At 37.1% G+C, this 9347-nt stretch overlaps 1 protein-coding gene across 2 annotated transcripts in view; it reads right to left on the minus strand.

Moving 5' to 3' along the window:
* Positions 1 to 3634, minus strand: part of shisal1a (shisa like 1a) — a 32714-nt gene extending 29080 nt beyond the window's left edge. Inside the window, exon 1 of one of the 2 annotated variants that reach the window (XM_027153872.2) lies at positions 3260 to 3631. The gene's annotated coding sequence lies outside the window, so the exon portion shown is untranslated. Of the gene's footprint in view, positions 1 to 3259 lie in introns of both variants that reach the window. The other variant, XM_027153868.2, reaches the window with a different exon arrangement.
* Positions 3635 to 9347: the final 5713 nt, after the last annotated feature.

A 9347-nucleotide genomic window follows, 5' to 3' on the forward strand; every position in this document is an offset into this window, starting at 1 on the left:
ACTCGAGAGTAAATTGAGCTTTTTCATGCATTCATCAGAATTCGTATGTAATTAACGCTTGAATGTGTCATGATAAACATGAGCACTTAATCAGTACTTGATATCTACAGTATGACTATTATATAAACCTTACAAACAATCTAATACACACATTTTTCCTATCAACGTCATGCTTTTGCTCATATTTATTGTGTTCTGTTCTGTTCTGTTCTGTTCTGTTCAGTCTTCTCTACTTCTAATTGCAGTTCCTGGATCTTCTGCCCCATTACACTTAAAAGGGTAACACTGATCAACATGCACCGATGAAATGCACTGTGGAGCGCGTAACTAATATTAGTGCTCTGGTTTTCATCAACAGTGCGTCTTCGGTAGGAGGGATTACGCTGGGAAAACCCTCAGATGTGTATCTGTTCACAATAAGTGTCAGGCAGAACTAGCGAAAAACCATCTGATGGAGCACATCTTTAATGTCATGTCATCCTTTCTTTAAATATTATTGTTACCATTGCATGGTTCTTCAAAAACAGAGAGCCGAAGAACTCTCATTCAGAAGGCAAAACAAATCTTTCTTAAAAGCTTACCTTTAGAGCTCCAGGGTTAGAGTTGTTGTGTGGTGTGATCAGGACCGGTAGAAGAGGCTTAAGATATTTAAACTAAAAAGTATAAAGGAAACTTCTGAAAGTAATGTACTGAATCAAGATAAACTACTACATCTCTCTCTCTCTCTCTCTCACACACACACACACACACACACACACACACACACACACACACACACACACACACACACACACACACACACACACACACACACACACACACACACATCAAAATGACTTTTCATTGCCTGCCCGAGTGGATTTGTTTACTCTCACCCACTGTTCACCTCATCAGCTCTTAGTAATGTAAGAAAAATGGATGGAGTCTTAACTCTAATGCGTCTCACATTAACAGAAGCTGTTCAAGAGTCAGCTTTGCGCTACAGTGACCCAAAGTGTATCTCTGATTACACTCTATTACACTGATCACAGTAGGTCAGTCTGTGAAAATGCCGTCTTCACCGTTGTATGCCGAGCTGCTGTTATGCATTAATGGCTATACGTCAAAAATTGGTTTTGTCTCCAATTCTTTTCTGAAAACCGAAGTCGTAGGCTTCAAAAAGTTAAAGGGTTTGAAATGAAGAACTTTTTTGTCACCAAATATGGGTCAAATACGGATTTAATAAAGTAGCTTGAGCAATTGCAGAGAGCTTAGAGAATTTCCAGTCATTTTTGTCACTAGTTTTTCACTTTCCTGGAGGCAAAACTACAAGTGTTTTGGTGTGATGGCTACAATATTACTCCTATTAATCTGCCATACTTTTTATTCCTAAACGCATTTCTCACCTAAGAGGGATGGCGTGCCATGCCGTGCCGTGCCGTGCATAAAATGAGTCACCTAAATTTGGGCCCTAATTTTAAGAGTTTTTTTTTTTTCACTAGTTCTGTTCAGTTTCAGAAAGGTCTGAATAAATGTCTTATGAAAAAATGTGCTTAAGAAAAATTGAGCTTGGAGTCATTTTACAAAAGTATATAGTGGATCTGCCGGTGCTTTAAGAACCCGAATTACAGTGTCTGAAATAGCCCTCAGGAGAAGGCACTAACCTCACTTCATCTTGAAGTGCGTCCTCTTCAGCACGATGACCCTGAGTGCTCCCAAGAACACGCTGGAGTCTGTTTGTAAATGCTAATGGCAGATCTTCTCAGCAATACTGATATTCTCTTCTAATGTTTGATTTTCTTCTAATTTTCTTTTACCCCAGGCTAAATCTCAACTGTGCTCAAATCCGGCTATTTTCACAACCGACTTTTCAACTGCCAAAACAAGAAGAGTACTTAATAAACAGAACAACAGACAAACAAAAAAAGATGCAACAGAGATGCTATTCAGAATGTAATCAGATCCAGGAGAGAAAGGAATTACCATGTAACAGCTGGTCCAACATGACCAGATTGCGCTGATTATTATGTTAATTAAATAGAAATCAGAAAATCTCCTCACACGCCACAGATCAGATAACTGTGACCGAATGTTAAGTGTCATTTGAGTTCTGTAAAATCATATAGATCGTACAATCGGTTTTGATATCTTCATGGTGGTACAGATGTTTATTTCACTATTCAAACAGAGCACAAAATCAATCTTCCTGTGAAAAATGCGTGCAAAATCAGAGAAAGAGGATGGCAACAAAAGGTTTCTTCATCCTTTAAACCTAAATGCCAATGCCTTATTGATGAGCTCTAAAGCGTATCACATGAGAGGGTAGAAACTACAGTCATCTGTCATCTGATGTTAGTTCAGAAGGCTCTTCTCCTCTTATTTGCACATTAAAACCACAGAAAAACAAAAGGCTCTGCTGCTACTATCTGGAACAGCTCTTTCATCAGGATAGATCTTTAGTCTTAGCTTCATTAGAGGCAGTGATTAAACTGGGATCAAACAGAGAATTTATTTTAAAGCCATTTAAAGCCCAGATCAAACGCTGGACTTCAGAATTCTACACTTGAGCATGTTCCAAGTTTTACTTAATCTACAGAACGGCGACAACGACAGAGTTTTCTGAACACCGGTCGTGTTCTTCTGAATACCCTGTCAGGTTGATCATGGTACTGGTTGATAAATGACATATCCGCTACAGTACATCGCATTTACAGGGTTTCAGACAGCCATGCTGTGCATCTCCAGTGCCTCAGGTATCCCTGGTATGCATGAAGTAGAACAGTTCTTCTTCTACTGGAAGAACTGCTTTAAAGTGATGAGGTTTCATTCATCCTTAGTCTCTCCTTCTACCATTGAATTGATCACTACTCTTACCACTAGTTTAAATCCATGTCCAAAACGCACACAGACACACAAAGACAGCAATATGCAAAGTTATGTTTCTACATGCATATGAAAAATCAAACACAGCCTTACTGTACGTGATTATACAGTATGTGTAATTCATTAATAAATGTTAAGTAGTAAAGCCTCTAAACATAATCTCTGTGTAGATAAGTCAATGGATCAAAAGCAAGCAAATAATCCAACAAGCAGATTATAACGCAGATCAATTGATGCTTCCTGTCAACAATACACCAAACAATGCATCACCATTTATAATCTAAGGTACAAATGAAATCAGCCTGAAGCAGAGGTGAAAAAAACAACAATCAAAATTCAAGTGAAACAAAGTTTTTTTAAGTTGTTTTTTTAATATAAAGCAGAAACATGTTCTTACCCATAACTGAATAATGCTGGAGCCTGTATTCCTCTTGGTTTTTTGTTTTTCAGGGAGAATCAGTTTGCAGCCTCGTGCAGCATATTGAATGTGTTCTTCATACAGCCCTGATAAAGACAGTCCACTGCTCCACGCGCGCACACACACATTCTACTCCTGCCGCAGCTGTGAAGTACAAACCAGTTAGGAGTGTGTGGGACATACAGAGTAAACAAGTGGAGAGAGAGGAGGAGGAGAGCTGCACCCTTCCTCTGCACTCACTCTGGCAACACAGAGAGAGGTATGGACTGATCCTGAGAGAATAACTGAGAAGATAAAGTGAGAGAGACAGAGAGTGAGAGAGAGTGTGCACACGTGTGTGTGTGTGTGGTGTGTGTGTGTGTGTGTGTGTGTGTGTGTGTGTGAGAGAGAGAGACAGAGAGAGAGCGTGAGAGAACGTGAGAGAGGAGGGAGAGGAATCGTCAGTGTGTGTGTGTGTGTGTGTGTGTGTGTGTGTGTGTGTGTGTGTGTGTGTGTGTGTGTGTGTGTGTGTGTGTGTGTAAGCGTTTTAATGCTTGGATATGGCTATGATGGAGATCCTGGATGAAAACCTCAAGACAAAATTGTTTGTGTGTTTCAATGTGTTCCACTGTGTTCAGAATAAGTAATACATCAATAAGTATTGTTCCTTACACTCCATCTCTTCTACACACACACACACACACACACACACACACACACACACACACACACACACACACACACACACACACACACACACACACACACACACTCACATACACACACACACACACACACACACACACACACACACACACACACACACACACACACACACACACACTTGTATTACTATTCTTGTGACAACCTCTTCCCCTAATTATTAACACAGTTGTTTAATTCTATGTCAACAATTAAATCTAACCCTAACCTTTACCTCATTTTTAAAAATCATTATAGTCATTGAAATTAATGTCTCTACACACATCCTGGTGCTCAGCAATATACCCAGCCATGAAACACATCAAGCTGTCCATGCATTGTCATCACAGTCATGATTTTGTGTGGGAACATTTAGATTTGGTTTCTATCTCAATCCCATTTTATTCCTGAAACTGCAATGAATAATAATGCATTATATGAATACATAATATTCTTACTACTACTACTACTACTACTAATAGTGGTCAACATGTTTACCTCAAACCTCCATGGTTGTGGGTTTTGATTATTGCCTTCATTCTGTTTGTGTGAAGTTTGAATGTTCTCTCTGTGCCCTGGGTTTCCTCCAGTTCCCTCATCCAGTCCAGACACATGTTGTAGTCATCATCGTCACTAATGTGTGACTGAGTGCGTATGATTGTGCTCTGCGATTGGCTGGCACCTTCTCCAAGGTGTCCCCTGCCTTGTGCCCTGAGTCTCCTTGGTTTATCCTCTTGGATAGGGGTCTAATTATCTCACAGACAAACTGCGGACTTCAACCTGTGGTGTGTGTGTGTGTGTGTGCGCGCGCGCGTGTGTGCGCGCGTGTGTGTATACACACACTCCCTTTCTGTTGCCCGAAACCATGTCAGCTCAGTTTTCCTTATAGTACCCTAAGGATTGTTGGTTTTTGTGTAGAACCATAAAAGATTTTCCATTTCAAGTACAAGCTCTTTAGGAAAAAAGTGCCCTTGAGGTAGAGTGTATGAGAGTGTATGATGTAAACCGCTATCTACCAAATATGGGTCAAATACAGATTTAATAAAGTAGCTTGAGCAATTGCAGAGAGCTTAGAGAATTACTAGTAAGGATAATAAACTGTAATACCAAAGACTTGCTAAGAATTTCCCTTAATTGGGCACTTATTTCATTAATTCATTAAGTAAGTATGGCTGCACTGCAGGAAGTACAGGAGTGATGAAGTGATGAAGGTAGGAGTGATGAAGAAACAAAGAAAAAAGTAAGAACAAAGAATTCACGATTAGACAAAAGCAAAAAAGCTGTCAGGAAAATGCTGAAATTCTGTAAAACGATTAGATAATGCTTGAGGTGGGAGTAGCTGCTGCAGACAGGAGCTCCCTTTCCAACAGTGGGTCAAACCTAGGGCTTGAAATGAAAATACAAGGCAAAAACTTTAATCCTTTGTGCTTTTACATCATGATAAATGATTTCCAAAGGCAGTTTATTTTCTCCTGCAGAGTAGGCCATGATTCCATATTATTGCTTACTGTCTGACATAATCAAAGACAGACACTGTTGAAAGACGTAAAATCTTCATAAGCGTGTGGATTGACCTACAAACATCTAAAAACAATTTGAAAGAGTCATTAGAAATAGAAAAGTATTAATCCCCAAGCATACAATAAGACATCCCCTATGTCCTGGCAACCAGGTGGTTAAATGACATAACCGTCCAAACCACCCAATCACTGGATGTCTTCTTAATCAGGTACTTTAATAAGCAATAAAAAACAGTTATTACTGAGACACTCTACTAACTCATACTAAGTCCTCTCTTAACCTGTTCAATTATTTGACCCCAATCTATTTGTGCTAGCATCAGAGGACATGTTTCTCTTAGAGATTTTAAAGCATCTGATAAATGCTGTAGTATAGGCAGGCAGACACAAAAGGGATGTCAGATGGATTAAAAAAAAAACAATACCAAAGCAGTTTAAGAAAACAAGCCCAAAAGTGGAGTGGGATGGATAATGTTCTCATGGTTTGATGTTCTGAATGCTTTTGCCTTTAAAAACGCCCATAAAATAATGAGCAGCAGGACAAACGTCTTCATCTGAACCAGCTGCTTTTTTTTTTTCGATGTTCACAATGAATCACGTATGGTTCGTGTGTGTGATGTTGGTGTCAGAGTGTACAGTTTTTAGATCATAGCATGAGCCTGTTTGTGTCTTACTCCAGCCTTATCACAAATAAAATGATAAAGCACTACTAAGACTTATAAGCACTAGAATCAAGTTTATAATGCGCATTATACCACAGCACGGTTGAACTTTCACATCTGATTGGTTAGGTGTTTTTTAATGTTCTATTACACCAGCTTCAACAGTAATGCTGACTGTAATTCAAATGACAGGTGTATATGAATGCTATGTATCTAATACCGTACATTGTTGTTACTATAGTAACTACATAATACATGATGAATAATGAATTGTGTTGAGAACCTGCTGTTATTTAACAAAGAACAATTGAGTGTATATTGCGATGGTGAAGAGTTCAGTGAAGACCCGGTTGTTTAACATTATTGGAAGACGTCTCTAGTTTCAGGATACTGTAACAGTCAAAATGTTTTCTGTCACAAGAGATATTTCAGTAGAGGATTTTACACTATCCAGGTGCTCTGTGCCAACCAGATTCAGTTTTTTATTCGAGAGAGAAAATAAAGAGGTTGGAAGGAAAGTTTTTATAATTACACCGATACAGTGCTATATTGTAAGTGATACCAGGAATCAACTCGTCTCTCAGATGATCTGCAAAATGAACTGAAACTACAAATGCTGAAAATTATGAATTATAATAAATTAATAAACGAAATAATTGTGATTGCTTCCATACTGTCATGATGTAAGAGAAATAAAACACTTTGAGGTGGTAACTGTATTTCACTTCACACCACACCATCATGAACAATTTTCTTATAACATCTAACAAGATATAGTGTTCTATTCACTGATTGAAATACTTAACAAAAAAAAGGGGGAAAAGGGAATTCATCCTCATGTGTTACAGCTTGATTATAAATCATTTACCATTTAGAACTGTGTAATACTGTATATGATCAAATAGTGCACTTATGTAACAGGGAAATTCCTTTTTTTTTTTTTTACAGTCTCAATAAAGCAGATGTCACAGAATAAACTTTTTAATATAAACTTAATATAAATTACAACTTTTAGATTAATTTTAATTATTAATATATTTTAATATTGCATTAACATTTTAGTATTATTAAAATTTAGGAGGTTTTTCATCTCTAAAATATTTGCTTCACGGCTGCTTTCAAATACTTAGCACTTGTCAGTATAGTGAACAATCTTATATGCATATTTCCCAAGTATTATTTTTTTTCTCTTGACGTGACATTACATATGTAGAACTGCAACAGTCTAAAGATCTTTTCTGATTTTTTTCATGTGCAGTCTAAGAGGTGTTGCTCACTGGATACCTATTGTCCTGCTTTTGCTCTCCAGGTATTCACTCTTTAGAATATTTCTGTTTATTTCACAGAGTAACCTGAGATCCGGATCAAACTACAAGGCTCTAATGCTACATGCTGCACCACCATGTGCCCTCAAAGTTTGATCCTGAGCTCGAGTTACTGCCTGAGTGTCTGTGTAAACTAAATTATACAATTCTAATGTGTGCAGTTATCCTGTAAGGTTTTAGAGTGTGAGGATTTGAGGGAGAGAGAGTCACCCAAACTAAAAATAAGTACTTTAATTGAACTAACTGAAGGAAGATAATGCTTTAAAAGGATATCTGGCTATTTTATGTTGATAGAAATCTTGGAGGCTTGATGTAGAATCGTCTTACTGTACATACAAAAGATTAATGTGAAGGTATTAGCTTGGTGTATGGCTGTAAGAGAGGCATTCAAATTGTATACAGTAGTATCTCGAACATTCGCGAGGTTAGGTTCCAGATCAGTAGGAATCGCGAATGTTTTGTACGAGTCACTAAAAATGCTTATTTCTAGAGTTTAAACCCCTAAATATGACCCAAATCATGTTCCCAAAGCACTTTTATTTATACATTACACTTAAAAAAAAAAAGTTGACGTAAAAACAGAGTACAGTATTGCCTAATGGCTATTTGCCACACCAGCGCATTTACAGTAAGGTAAACTAACGTTACCCCTACAGTATACTGATTCATTGGCTGTTATTTTCTTTAGCTCTCACGGTAAAGCCAAGTAAGGAATTGGACTGTAAACTTAATGACTGATGTTTCTTTGTCATTGTCAGGAAGGTAAACTAGGTAAACTTCATATGTCATTAAAGTCATATAACAGATGTACAATTCAATAAAATAAAGAAAATATGTACTGTACATAGAGGGTACAGATATTCAATCAATTGAAAATTACATAAAGACAGAGAAATAATAAGTTGTAAAAATATGCGAGAAAGGAAGAGAGAGAGAGCAAAAATAAATTTTATTACAGATTTTACACTTAACATGAAAACTCATAAATTAATCTAAAAATTAAACTTAAACACTTCTGCAGTGTTTTCGAGGATTTCACAAATTTCATGAAAAAAAAATCGTGAATGTAAATTAGTTTTGCGAATCCCTAATTTCGCAAATCCCGAAACGCAAATGCACGAGGCATTACTCTATGCTAAATCCCTCTGTTGTTTTTATTTAACAACCTGTAATAAAACCTGAACTGTCTCTGTCTATTAACAGTGTACTTTTGTGTGTCTCAATTCAGTTTAATTCATTTGTATAGAACTTTTTACAACTGACATTGTCTCAAAGCAACATTACAGAAGTCTAGTAACATAGAATAAAAATTTTAAACTTTAAAATTAAGTTTCTATTTGTCTCTAACATCTATCCCCAATGAGCAAGCCTGAGGTGACGGACAAACAAGATATTATGAAGAAAAATCCTTGAGAGGAATTTCTTCACCTAAGAAAAACTATTCAGAAAAAGCTAGACTAAACAAATGTGTTTTCAGCCTAGACTTAAGGCATATTTTGATTGAAGTAGGCGTTCTTAAAAAAACCAAAAAAATCGCTTAGATACTGTGGCGTGAGACCATTCAGTGCTTTATAGGTTAGTAATAGTATTTTATAATCAATGTGAAATTTGACTGGGAGCCAATGCAGTGTGGATAAGATAGAGGTGATGTGTTCATATCTTTTGGTTCTAGTTAGAACTCTAGCTTCTGCATTCTGGACTAACTGGAGCTTGTTTATGCTTCTACTGGAACATCCTGACAGTAAAGCATTACAATAATCCAACCTAGAGGTAACAAATGCATGAACTAGTGTTTCGGCATCATGTAATGACATCATATTTTTGATCTTAGCAATATTTCTGAGATTTATGTGAGCTGAGTCAATAATTAGAGACTGGA

Source organism: Tachysurus fulvidraco, chromosome 19 (assembly GCF_022655615.1).
Source record: "Tachysurus fulvidraco isolate hzauxx_2018 chromosome 19, HZAU_PFXX_2.0, whole genome shotgun sequence".
NCBI classification, from domain to species: domain Eukaryota; kingdom Metazoa; phylum Chordata; class Actinopteri; order Siluriformes; family Bagridae; genus Tachysurus; species Tachysurus fulvidraco.